Below are 13938 nucleotides of genomic sequence, written 5' to 3'. Positions count from 1 at the left end.
TGGGTAGACATGGACGATGAGGAGGAAATGGAGATTGAACTTTCCGGTGGGGCCAGAGGAGTCATGCCAACTAACACTGTGGCAGACATGGCTGAGTTCATGTTGGGGTGCTTTACAACCGACAAGCGTATTGTCAAAATCATGGAGGACAACCAGTACTGGATCTTTGCTATCCTTGACCCCCGGTATAAAAACAACATCTCCTCTTTTATTCCGGTAGAGGGGAGGGCCAATCGCATCAATGCTTGCCACAGGCAATTGGTGCAGAATATGATGGAGATGTTTCCAGCATGTGACGTTGGCGGCAGGGAGGGCAGTTCCTCCAGTAGGCGACCAAGTTCTCACCGGTCCACACAAACGAGGGGCACACTGTCTAAGGTCTGGGACACCTTGATGGCACCCTCTCGCCAAAGTGCCGCCACAGAGGGTCCTAGTGTCACCAGGCGTGAGAAGTATAGGCGCATGTTGCGGGAATACCTTTCCAACCACAGCCCTGTCCTCTCCGACCCCTCTGCGCCCTACATGTATTGGGTGTCGAAGTTGGACCTGTGGCTTGAACTTGCCCTATATGCCTTGGAGGTGCTGTCCTGTCCTGCCGCCAGCGTCCTATCTGAGAGGGTGTTCAGTGCAGCCGGTGGCATCATCACTGACAAGCGCACCCGTCTGTCAGCTGAGAGTGCCGACCGGCTCACTTTGATAAAAATGAACCACCACTGGATAGAGCCTTCATTTTTGTGCCCACCTGTGTAAAGCACCCCAACATGAAACTCCATGTCTGTGCTCAACCTCTCCAATTCCTCCGCATCCTCATACTCATCCACCATAAGCGTTGCACAATTCTGCTAATACTAGGCTCCCTCCACCATGATTTCCCCCAACTCTGCTGGTTAGAGGCTCCCTCCACCCTGATTTCCCACAACTCTGCTGGTTAGAGTCTCCCTCCACCCTGATTTCCCACAACTCTGCTGGTTAGAGGCTCCCTCCACCCTGATTTCCCCCAACTCTGCTGGTTAGAGGCTCCCTCCACCATGATTTCCCCCAACTCTGCTGGTTAGAGGCTCCCTCCACCCTGCTTTCCCACAACTCTGCTGGTTAGAGTCTCCCTCCACCCTGATTTCCCACAACTCTGCTGGTTAGAGTCTCCCTCCACCCTGATTTCCCACAACTCTGCTGGTTAGAGGCTCCCTCCACCCTGATTTCCCCCAACTCTGCTGGTTAGAGGCTCCCTCCACCATTATTTCCCCCAACTCTGCTGGTTAGAGGCTCCCTCCACCCTGCTTTCCCACAACTCTGCTGGTTAGAGTCTCCCTCCACCCTGATTTCCCACAACTCTGCTGGTTAGAGGCTCCCTACACCCTGATTTCCCACAACTCTGCTGGTTAGAGGCTCCCTCCACCCTGATTTCCCCCAACTCTGCTGGTTAGAGGTTCCCTCCACCATGATTTCCCCCAACTCTGCTGGTTAGAGGCTCCCTCCACCCTGCTTTCCCACAACTCTGCTGGTTAGAGTCTCCCTCCACCCTGATTTCCCCCAACTCTGCTGGTTAGAGGCTCCCTCCACCCTGATTTCCCCCAACTCTGCTGGTTAGAGGCTCCCTCCACCATGAATTTGCCCAAACTGGGCTGGTTAGAGGCTCCCTCCACCATGAATTGGTCCAAACTGGGTTTTTTAGAGGCTCCCTCCACCATGAATTTCCCAAAACTTGGCTGTTTAGAGGCTCCCTCCACCATTAATTGGTCCAAACTGGGCTGGTTAGAGGCTCCCTCTACCATGAATTTGCCCAAACTGGGCTGGTTAGAGGCTCCCTCCACCATGAATTGGTCCAAACTGGGCTGGTTAGAGGCTCCCTCCACCATGAATTGGTCCAAACTGGGTTTTTTAGAGGCTCCCTCCACCATGAATTTGCCCAAACTGGGCTGGTTAGAGGCTCCCTCCACCATGAATTGGTCCAAACTGGGTTTTTTAGAGGCTCCCTCCACCATGAATTGGTCCAAACTGGGCTGGTTAGAGGCTCCCTCCACCATGAATTGGTCCAAACTGGGTTTTTTAGAGGCTCCCTCCACCATGAATTTCCCAAAACTTGGCTGTTTAGAGGCTCCCTCCACCATTAATTGGTCCAAACTGGGCTGGTTAGAGGCTCCCTCCACCATGAATTTGCCCAAACTGGGCTGGTTAGAGGCTCCCTCCACCATGAATTGGTCCAAACTGGGTTTTTTAGAGGCTCCCTCCACCATGAATTGGTCCAAACTGGGCTGGTTAGAGGCTCCCTCCACCATGAATTGGTCCAAACTGGGTTTTTTAGAGGCTCCCTCCACCATGAATTGGTCCAAACTGGGTTTTTTAGAGGCTCCCTCCACCATGAATTTGCCCAAACTGGGCTGGTTAGAGGCTCCCTCCACCATGAATTGGTCCAAACTGGGTTTTTTAGAGGCTCCCTCCACCATGAATTTCCCAAAACTTGGTTGTTTAGAGGCTCCCTCCACCATGAATTGGTCCAAACTGGGTTTTTTAGAGGCTCCCTCCACCATGAATTGGTCCAAACTGGGGTTTTTAGAGGCTCCCTCCACCATGAATTTGCTCAAACTGGGCTGTTTAGAGGCTCCCTCCACCATGAATTTGCCCAAACTGGGCTGTTTAGAGGCTCCCTCCACCATGAATTGGTCCAAACTGAGTTTTTTAGAGGCTCCCTCCACCATGAATTTCCCAAAACTTGGCTGTTTAGAGGCTCCCTCCACCATTAATTGGTCCAAACTGGGCTGGTTAGAGGCTCCCTCCACCATGAATTGGTCCAAACTGGGCTGTTTAGAGGCTCCCTCCATCATGAATTGGTCCAAACTGGAGTTTTAGAGGCTCCCTCCACCATGAATTTGCCCAAACTGGGGTTTTTAGAGGCTCCCTCCACCATGAATTTGCCCAAACTGGGGTGTTTAGAGGCTCCCTCCACCATGAATTTTCCCAAACTCTGCTGGTTAGAGGCTCAATCCACCCTGATTTTCAAAACAAATGTTGGTGCCAACCTCAACTTACTACAAGGGCCAAATTCACTGCTGGTGACAAGCTCTCCTCACTGCAAGTGCCAAATACACATGTTTCAAGGTGTTTTCCTACTGTCAGAGAGGTGGTATTGAGTGTGTAAAGTGTGTAGTTGTTAGGCTGTGATGTTGGGGTAATAGAGGGTCTTTGGTGTGTTAGATGCCCCCAGACATGCTTCCCCTGCTGTCCCAGTGTCATTCCAGAGGTGTTGGTATCATTTCCTGGGGTGTCATAGTGGACTTGGTGACCCTCCAGACACGGATTTGGGTTTCCCCCTTAACGAGTATATGTTCCCCATAGACTATAATGGGGTTCGAAACCCGTTCGAACACACGAACATTGAGCGGCTGTTCGAATCGAATTTCGAACCTCGAACATTTTAGTGTTCACTCATCTCTAGTGATAACAAATTGACTTTATAAAAATGCCACCAAAAATTATCCCTATATGGGCCAAGAGTAACAATTATAGAATTGCAAGAAAATTTTCTGCTACATTGTCATGGTGCATGGATTGCTAAGTGAAAAAGTTGGGTAACAATATTATGAACGTTTTACTTTCATGCTCCTTATCTCACCGTCCACTACAACTTCAAACATGAGGCTACCATCATTTTATAGACAAAGCATTGTTACATTGTTATTCTTTTGTTTGTCAATGTAGATGTTGGGGCTCTGAGCCTCCTCAAATGGCTTCAGAAGGTGACACAGTTCCCTCTTGAGCCATGAGGCTCTAATGGAGTATTTCAAAATAATACATAGTCCCTGAGGCTTTCTCTATTCAGTAATCATTTACCATATTCTGCTCCCCAAACCCCAAAATGTGTCAACATGCCAAGCAATATGCACTTCACCTTACAACCATGGAATGAGGGTGGGAGAGTGGTGAATTTGGGGGATGGGAAATGGTCCATTGAGGAGGAACTGAAGGAGGCAAATGGATCTTACATGATGTCAAAACTGAGCCTTGCACCCATGGGGTGGTGTCCGTAGTAGCTCCTGTCGTTGCTATGTTTCTGGACAGTATCCAATGAAACTCAAAACATTGACCCATGAAAGCTATTTATTATCCCTGCCTATAATTGTTGCTTCATGTGTTGACGGTGGAAAAATGGATGGAAAGGAGCATATGGTAATATCAAGCAGGGGCAGCTTTCCTAAAGAGATAATGGGAGATAGGTATTCTCCATTAAGACTGTGCACATGCCATCAGTTGAACCCCTAAGTGGTACTGCAGCTACTGTAGCACCAGTACTTTGGCCAGGTATGAGGTAAGGATGCAGATACTGCTGTTTCCTAGACACATATTCTCTTATGGATGACTGACATTGGCATGGGGGAGGAGAAGAAGCAGACAGGGATAGTAATGATAATGACCATGTGCTAGCTTTAGATGTAACATGTCTAAAATGAAGATCATGGAGAGAAGAATTAGGATGGTCTTGCTCACTTTGCCCGATAGTGCCAATCAGTGCCGCACCTCCCATGAGGCGACCTGAAGCGAGCGCTTCAGACGGCGCTATGCCAGGGCCTCAGGGAGGGCGGCATTTTTGCTAACCTAAGACTGGCTTAGCACGGAGCGGTGGTTTGGGGAGGCCACTGGAGCAGCGCTGCTCCAGCAGCCTCCCCGTACGCTCAGGCAGAGTGCAGGCAGTCTCCGGGCCTGCTTTCTGCCGGCGAACGGTGTTAAGCCCCGCCCTCTGCTAAGCCACGCCCCCTCTGCTAAGCCCCCTCCCCGGCGGGGGGGGGGGGGGGGGGCGGCTTTCTGCACTTCGCCTCAGGCGGCGAAAGGGGCAGGTTCACCCCTGGTGCCAATGCCTTATTCTATTTTGCCAAATGAACTGGTGATGCCATATCATGGAAGTACTGAGCGACTTAGTTCTTACATATGTGCCTGCATGGCCATGGCTAATTTTCTGCTTGCAGATCTTGCACCTTTCCAAGGATTTGTTATTTGGTAATGTGCAAAAAAAATTCCCATAGGAAGATGAGCAAATGTAGCTGCTGCCATCAACACCAGCAGCAGTGGGAATATGTCAATGCCACCATCACCACCACCGGAACTTGCCTTTTACCTTCTCCAGGCAAGTTTTTTGAATAATGAGGCTGCACATCAGATTGAATTGTAACAATATCTGCTGCGACATCCCTTTTCCTCTGATGTCACCCCCTCATCCTAATTGTATTGCCAGGTCTTTTCCACTTTTTTGACTCATCATGGCAATGGGATTTTTCTATACCAGGGGCCCTCAACCTTTTTGATTAAAAACCTTTATTGATTAAAAGAAAAAAAAAAAAGTAAGACGAAGTGTGCCATACAATAATTGCAAGGATATCGACCTCTACATGAACATAATATGACACAATTCATATCAGAAACCAATTAGCTGGGGGGGCGGAGCCTGACCGCGCATGGAGAAGGACGCTCGGAGCTAGAGCTCCTTCAATTCGGGCCCATTACACCTCGTCTAGCCTCTTTATAGCAGCCCCAGATGGGCAAAACTAACAGGGATCGGTCCCTGGAAGGCCCGAGCACACCCAGGGTCTCCAAACAAGGCGATATGCAGAAGTTCCTGCGGAAAAAAACACTTACCCCTCCGGCGAGTACTCACAAGATGGCGCCGGCTTGCAGGCAAGACGGTGAGTTCCTGGAGGATTCGGAGGAAGACGGCACTCCTGATACAGATGGCGGAGATAGTGGGATTGTCAGCGTGTCCAAACTCTTTTTACAGAAAGCTTTGACCAAAGCTCTAGACAAAGCGGTGTCTGAGATCAAGACTGAAATACAATCTGTTGGACAACGGGTGCAGGCCTTAGAAGAAGCATATTCGGCGGTAAGATCGCACTCTGATATTATTGCAGACCAATTTCAAAAGCATAAGGACATGATAGACAAGTCTTTATTATTAGTTGAAGATCAGGAAAACCGTTCCAGACGTAAAAATATAAGGATAAAAGGCCTCCCTGAGTCTGTTTTAGCAGAGGACTTGCCCAAAATGGCGGACGATGTTTTTACAAATTTGCTGGGGAAAGAGAGGGCCCAGGGGATTGTAATAGAGCGCATTCATAGAGCCCTCAGGGCCAAGCCCAAACAAGGAGAACCACCGAGAGACATTATATGTGGCTTGCTGTCATTTGTGGACACTGCGGCATTATTATCTGCAGCCAGAGTGAAAGACCAGATACTTTATGAAGGTGCAGAGATTTCTCTATATCAGGATGTAGCCCCCTCCATTTTGAGCAAACGTAGGATGCTGAGACCGCTACTGGAGGTTCTTAGAGCGCGTAATATACCATACGCGTGGTTGTACCCATTTGGACTTGCTATCACGCTCCGGGGCAGACGCATTACGGTCCACACACCGGAAGACCTTGACCCGCTTTGGCATGTACTAGATATCGACCCCCTACCTATTCAGTCATGGTTACCTACTGCTGATATTGATCGGCTTCCCGACCTTCCTCCGTTATCCACGTGGAATGGATCAACAGCCAAGTCGCCGAGAATGAGAAAAGCACTTTCAAAATTGAAACAAGTTACGTCTTGATATGGACTCCCTGGTCTCAGGTTTATTTTCTCAAACTACGTGCCTTCTTTCTTATAATTACCTGGTTTGTTATGTGTATTGCAGGACATCCTAGAATATTACTCATGGTTCCGGACTGTCATGCACTTTTCTATGCTATGGTTTAGAGCTTTATTACTCAGCTACTTCACTATCACTATGGTTTGCTCTTTTTCTACCCTATTTTGTATTGTACTGCATATTGCCATTTGTTGTATTTTTGGCTCTTTTGCCCACGAGCCTGTTCTGAGACGAGGTGTTCTGGGCTGGATACCGATCAGGAATATACTCCTACCCCCACCTCATAGTTCACCGACTTGTGTTTATTGATACCGCTGATCCCTCGGTTTGTCCTGGGTCTCACTTTCTTGGTTCCTCTTTTTTGGCCCTTGAGGTGTAGAACTAGGGCACCCCTTGGAATCGCAAGCTCCCTTCCTGACCCCCCAACCCTCCTTGCCCCTCCGTACCTTTAGCCTCTTCTTATCCCCCCCCCCCTCCCCCCCCCCCTTTTTTGTTTTTATTGGGTACACATTGACTTCTTTGTCCCTTGGGGATTTTCGTCTGGTACGTGCTCATTACAGATTTGTCTTATTTGTGATTAAGCTTCTCCACTGTTCTTTAGAGGATGTCCCCCCCGGCTAGGACCGAGCCTTCTCCCACACAGCTTATAATTTCTTCATTCAATGTGAAGGGTCTCCACTCGCCAAATAAGCGACATTGGGTTATGAATCTGTCTAAAAAGATTGGAGCTGATATATTGATGCTTCAGGAAACTCACTACTCCCAAAATAGCATTCCGAAACCCCCTAAATCACTATATTCCCAGTGGTTCTATTCTAATAGCTTGGTTTCTAATTCTAGAGGAGTGGCTATCGCCGTTAAGAACTCCTGTCCTTTTATTGTTACAAGCCAACTCACAGACCCAGATGGCAGATACCTCTTTCTTAAGGGCTTTCTTCACGCTCGTAAGGTCACATTAGCTACATTTTATGCTCCGAACAAGAGCCAAATCCAGTGGTTATGTGATGCTATTCAGAACCTTTCGACTTTCTCGGAAGGTGAAATAATCCTGGGTGGTGACATGAATGTGGCTTTAGATCCCTTCATGGATACGTCCACCTGTAAGTCAGCTATCTCCCAGAAAGCATTGCGGAAACTTCACATTGCCTTGCAGGATGCTCAGTTGATTGATACCTGGAGGTTGGTGAACCCCAAAGTGAGAGACTACTCCTTCTTCTCCACTCCGCATAATTCCCACCAGAGGTTAGATTATGTATTTTGCTCCACATCCTCTGCATCCCGGGTAATCAAGTCGACCATAGGTTGTATTAGTGTGTCTGACCACGCCCCTGTCACTACCACCATTGCTTTCCCAGACCTTCCTTCCAGACAATGGACGTGGAGGCTTAATGAGTCTTTGCTAGATGATGCAAACATAACGAAACAAGTAGCGGATTCATTATCTGAATTTTTTAAAATGAATGATACTCCTGATGTGAGTTCCCCAATCCTCTGGGAATCCCATAAATGCTTCATTCGGGGAGTGCTTATATCGAAGGCTTCAGCCAAGAAAAAAGCTAGGCAGAAAGAGATTGATTCCTTGTTGGCCCAAATATCGGCCTTAGAAAGGATACACAAGCAACAAGCGTTGCGGAATGTTCACACTGAGCTGCTAGTTCTAAGGGAGAAGTTAAAAAAGGCATTGAATGAGACAGCTATGAAGAGTTTTTTATATTCTAAACTCAGAATTTATACACACGGCAACAAAGGCGGACGCCTTATGTCTGCCATGCTTAAAAAAGAGAAAGAAAAAACTCATATCGCTGCGATAAAAACTGCCTCTGGTGCTCTTGAGAGAGACGCTGAACGCATATCGGAGGCCTTTCGCGAATTTTATAACAATCTTTACAATTTAGACTCTAACGACACAGCCTCTCATACTTCAGATAGTAGTCAAGCGCTCACAAACTTTTTTAGCTCAATCTCACTTCCTAAGATACCCGAATCAGAACATTCTCAGCTACTTGCAGAGGTTTCGTCGGCTGAAGTCCTTAGAGTCATAAATTCATTCCCAATTGGGAAAGCCCCGGGACCAGATGGCCTTCCATTGTTGTATTATAGAAAGTTCTCAGAGCAATTACTACCTTATATCACTAAATTTTGCAACTCTCTCCTACAGGGACAGTCTATGCCACGGCAAACGCAGGAGGCACATGTTGTCCTCATCGCCAAGGAAGGAAAAGACTTGCAAGAATGTGGCAGTTATCGCCCGATATCTTTGTTGAACCTGGACCTCAAAATCTGGTCAAAACTCCTGGCGATGAGGATGAGATCTTTACTCCCAGGCGTGCTATGCGACGAACAATCGGGCTTCGTCGCGCATAGAGAAGGTAAAGACAATACTATTAGACTTTTGCACGCGATGTCCATAGCTAGAAGAGAAAACACCCCGTTATTACTGCTTAGTGTAGACGCCGAGAAGGCATTCGACAGGGTGAGCTGGAGTTTTATGGAAGCTACTCTCCTGTCGTTTGGCTTCCCGGCCAAGTTTGTCAAAGCTATTTTTACATTGTACGAACAGCCACATGCTAGACTGCGGACGAATGGTGTGTTGTCAGATTATTTTGCCATCTCAAACGGCACTCGTCAAGGCTGCCCGTTATCACCATCTTTATTCGTTCTTACCCTGGAGGTGTTACTGCAAGCTGTAAGGCAGAATGTTAGGATTCGTGGCTTTTGTGCTGGGGATGCATCGCTCCAAGCTGTAGCTTTCGCAGACGATATATTGTTCTGTATATCCAACCCAAAGTCAGGCCTACCTGAATTACTAAAAATTATTCACATGTATGGACAGCTCTCGAATTACAAGATGAATGTCTCTAAGTCTGAGACCTTAAATGTGTCTTTGAACAAAGCAGAAGCTGACAGATTGGCCAGTACCTCCCCCTTTACCTGGAAGGCTGATACTATTAAGTATTTAGGAGTTCACCTTCCAGCCGATCCCGGAAACGTTTATAGATATAACCATCTCCCTCTTTTGTCCAATATCAAAAAGCTGTTAAGGGAATATGATCTTCCCATGATCTCTTGGATAGGCCGCAGGAACCTCTTACAGACGTACATAGTCCCTAAAATATTATATACTCTCCAAATGCTTCCTGTCTATGTCCCACCCGAATTCTTTACCTGTTTACGCAGACTTTTCTCTTCTTATCTATGGAAAGGGAGAAAACCTAGATTGCCTTACTCTTTCCTGACTAGAGACAAGCGAGATGGTGGACTGAGTCTGCCGGATATCCACTTGTACTACAGAGCGATACAATTGTCCAGATGGATGGCCTACACCTATCCGTCAAAATGCCCCTCACTTACGACTCTAGAGAGTATTAACCACGGCCCTCGCATGTTATATTGGTTATGGTTGCCAGAACGCAGAGATCTCACGAAGACAGATGTGGATATTCTCTTGAAGGGCCCAGCAGAGACTTGGTGTCTCTATAAAGAAAGACTGGGAGGTGGTACCTCCATTTGTACGCCGGCTAGTTTACTCCCAAACCTCACCTCCTCTTGCAGGTTTCAGACGCCTCAGTGGTGGATGAGGCTCCGCAACTGGAAAGTATCAGATCTAATACAAAATGGCTCTCCGCTCTCTCAGGAGGAATTACAAGCCAAGCTATCTGTACCACATCTCACCTTCTTGGATTATGCTCATTTTGTTCATGTTGTAAATACCGCTCGGAAGCAGGTAAATCTTTCGAGATCACCCACTAATTTTGAGAAAAACCTGACAAGTAAATTAGACTCCAGTAGAAAGATATCGATGTGCAAGATGTTTTTATTGCAGCAGGAATGCCCTTCCAAGCCCACTTACTTGAGCTCCTGGGAACTGGAACTTGGAACTGCATTCACAGATCAGGAATCTGAATTTATCTTGACGCATTCCCACGGTTTCTCTAGGTGCGTGAGGTTGCAAGAGTCACACTTTAAGGTTGTATCGAGGTGGTACAGAACACCCCAGTGGCTGTTCCACAGACAGCTCTCAGAGTCAGATGTGTGTTGGAGATGTAAGAAGGCCCCAGGGTCGATGCTGCACATATGGTGGGGATGTGAAATTATACAAAAGTATTGGTGTGACATCTTGGAACAAATCTCTGTTATCACGAACAGCAAACACGCCTTCGGTCCGGCAGAAGTCCTCTTAGCCAAACCCTCTCTTGAGTACATTCCCTCTAAGAAAAATTTGACCACACACTTACTGGAAGCTGCTAAATCCCTTATACCACTACATTGGTTACAAGATTCTCCCCCTACTGTAAAAGCCTGGAAGGAAAAAGTATATCAAATAGCTAGGTTCGAGGAGCTAATCAGTTGGAAGGAGAGAACTCACGATAAATACTTGTGGACCTGGTCCCCTTGGTGGTCTTCTTCTACCTGATTCATGTCAATGGTTGCCCTATGACCCACCCCCCTCCTAATACCCCCCCCACTCCCCCCCTTTTTACCCCCTCCATCTACTGACTCTACACCCAATTTTTGAGATCAGTTGATATAAGATTGGCTCACAAACATCTTCATACTTCCCCACGTTTTCCATCGTTGGTTGGTGTTATGTTTCTGGTTTCTTTATGTTTATTGTCTTTTATTTCCTCACAAATTATTTACAGACTTTACCTTTTTAGGTATTGCGCTATGTCTACAGTGTACAATCCTTTTTGTTTTTGTATTAGAGTATGTATGTGGTGAACATTTCTTCTTTGTAAAATGTTGTAAAAAAAAATCATAATAAAATGAGAATTGAAAAAAAAAAAAAAAAAAAAAAAAGAAACCAATTAGCTGGTTAAAGGGAGTCTACCCCTTCCCCCAGGCACATTCAACTGTCACCACTGTGTTACAGAGAACATTAGAGTGATACACGACTTACATTTGCAATTTACATAATTTGTCTAGATTTAGAGAAACACTACTTTGAAGTCTTATGCAAATGAGGCAGTGTGTGCCCTGGGGGCGGGGCTCCAACTCCCTGGAGCACTGCTCTTTCTACTGGTAGAATGGTTGATGTCACAACAGTGGGAGGATCAACGGTCACGGGGTGGTGCAGACAGGATATGGTAAGGGTCTGAGTGGCAAGAGCTGTTTTTCCTGCACAAGAATTGTACACTTGCTATTGCTCCTCCACAAATTACAGATGATGACTTTTGGACCCTGGTACGGAACAACTTGTGATAATTTGCTTGTCGGAAGGGTGCCCTGTTTCAAAGAGGATTGTTCAAAGTAAATAACTTATAAAAAAATTATTTCTATTACATATTTTCTAATATAAAAAATGAAATATCTCAACTTCTATTATTCATTAGGTGAATTACTGGCTAAATGTGAATTTTGAGTGAATGTTGTTTATGCTGTATGTTGCTATTCTAAACTGTTACCATGAAAATTACAATACAATAATCCCACACCATTTGTTTGTGATGGTGGTTAGCGCCCTTAAAATACTAAACTATAATTAAGCTTTTCAGGAAATGATCTATGTGTTTCTGGGAAATAATTTCTAAGGGAAAAATTGTTGCTACATATTTCATAGACCTTTAATTAATATGATCTGACTTGAAGAATGCAAATATCCAAAATTCATATTCTTCATTGGTCTAAACTTACATTTCTATTCCCACCCTAATGACATATAGTAAATTATTACTTTCCATTGTCCTGTGGTGTTCTCCAGTAAACCACAAGTATCCCTCTATTTGTCACTGTGGTTAGCTGTTCTTGTATTCTCTATCTCATCTCCTTCTGCAATGTCTCCAAAATTCTTACGCAAAGGAAAATTTCCCCATTTGATATTAACAAAACACGGAATTTAGGTCTAAAAATATTCCAATCATTTCTTTTGTGCTGGCTGTGAAAATCCTCTATTTTTCATTATGCTGTTTTGTTTTTTTCTACTTGCTGCCACCACAGATGTATTTTAAGTCTGAAATAATCCTGTCACGTTCCTGTAAGCTGTTGACTTAGACTCCGGGGACACAAAATCTGATTGGCTGTCCCCATGTTTAAATTTCTGAAATAAGCAAAGTCAGTCTACAAATTCAGAGAGGATGAAGCGATAATAGATGGCAGGTAACATATTTTTTGGTATTTTAGTTTGTTGTATGATATATTTTTAATTCAATGTTACTATTGGATTGTATTCACTGGCTGCCTATTTGAGTAGTAGTATGGAGTAGTATGAAAACAATTAGCAAAGCTGTATCTTTACATAACATAAGATAATCCTTTAATAGTCCCACCATGGGACACCACACCAGGAAATTCAGTGTGTTACAGCAGCATGGATAATACAGTAATATATTACAAGAAAGAACACATTCAAGCTCAGAGCAGATAGAAAAAGAAACTATAGTCATAGCAACTCAAAATAAAAGAAGATTTCAGGATCATTTAGTTCTCTGTGCGGAGTGATCTTTACATGTATACCATATGTCAAAAAACTCAAAAGTCAAATATATACATATTTTTTATTTGGGACAGCAGTATGTTCCCCCTCTGCCTGTTTCCATTATTTGTATCTATGTGTCTTATACTTACTTTTACTACTATATTGTGTATGTTTTATTCTCTTTGATAAGTTAATTGCCATAGGTCATTTTAAAAGAAATAGTTAAAGGCTTGGGGGCTTCATATAATATTATTGCATTATTATAATAATTGTAATGTTAGTTAATAATAGTACATGTATCATGTAATGTTAGGAATGTATTGGTGACACAGTATACCTGTCAGGAAGGTATGCCATTCCACAACTATTGGGCTAAGGTGGTGAATGTACAATATACTGCAGTGTCAGACTTCTAATTAAAAGTAGCACTTATTGGTAGTAACGCGTTGTGACAATGGTCTATTGCAAGACTGTAGTACTCTAGGGGTAATGGGGGTGATCGCTTTGAATACTGTATTGGGTATATGTTTTCATGAAAGGATTTTTGTGCCCTTTTTTGCAGCTTATTGTTCAATTTCTCTAGATGATCACTGTCTAAAACAATCTTAGGCTGCATTCACACTGAGGAAAATGGTGAAGAAAATTCAACTAGTGGGGAAAAAAAAAGCTAACAGAACCCATTGAAATCAATGGGAGGCTTTTTTTTCCACGTGGAAAATTCCACAGCAAATTCCTCACCATTTCCCTCCGTGTGAATGGACTACAGTATTTTCTGTAATTGCAATTATTTATATTTAAGTAAAGATTATCTATCAGATCGGGGGGGTCACCTGAATCAAACAGTGCTTTCCCCTGAATCATTCCCTGAATTGCTGAGCTATTGCCTTTTTGTCAGTATGTAAAT

This window comes from Leptodactylus fuscus, chromosome 1 (assembly GCF_031893055.1).
Source record: "Leptodactylus fuscus isolate aLepFus1 chromosome 1, aLepFus1.hap2, whole genome shotgun sequence".
In the NCBI taxonomy this organism is placed as follows: Eukaryota; Metazoa; Chordata; class Amphibia; order Anura; family Leptodactylidae; genus Leptodactylus; species Leptodactylus fuscus.
This window is presented reverse-complemented; position numbering follows the sequence as displayed.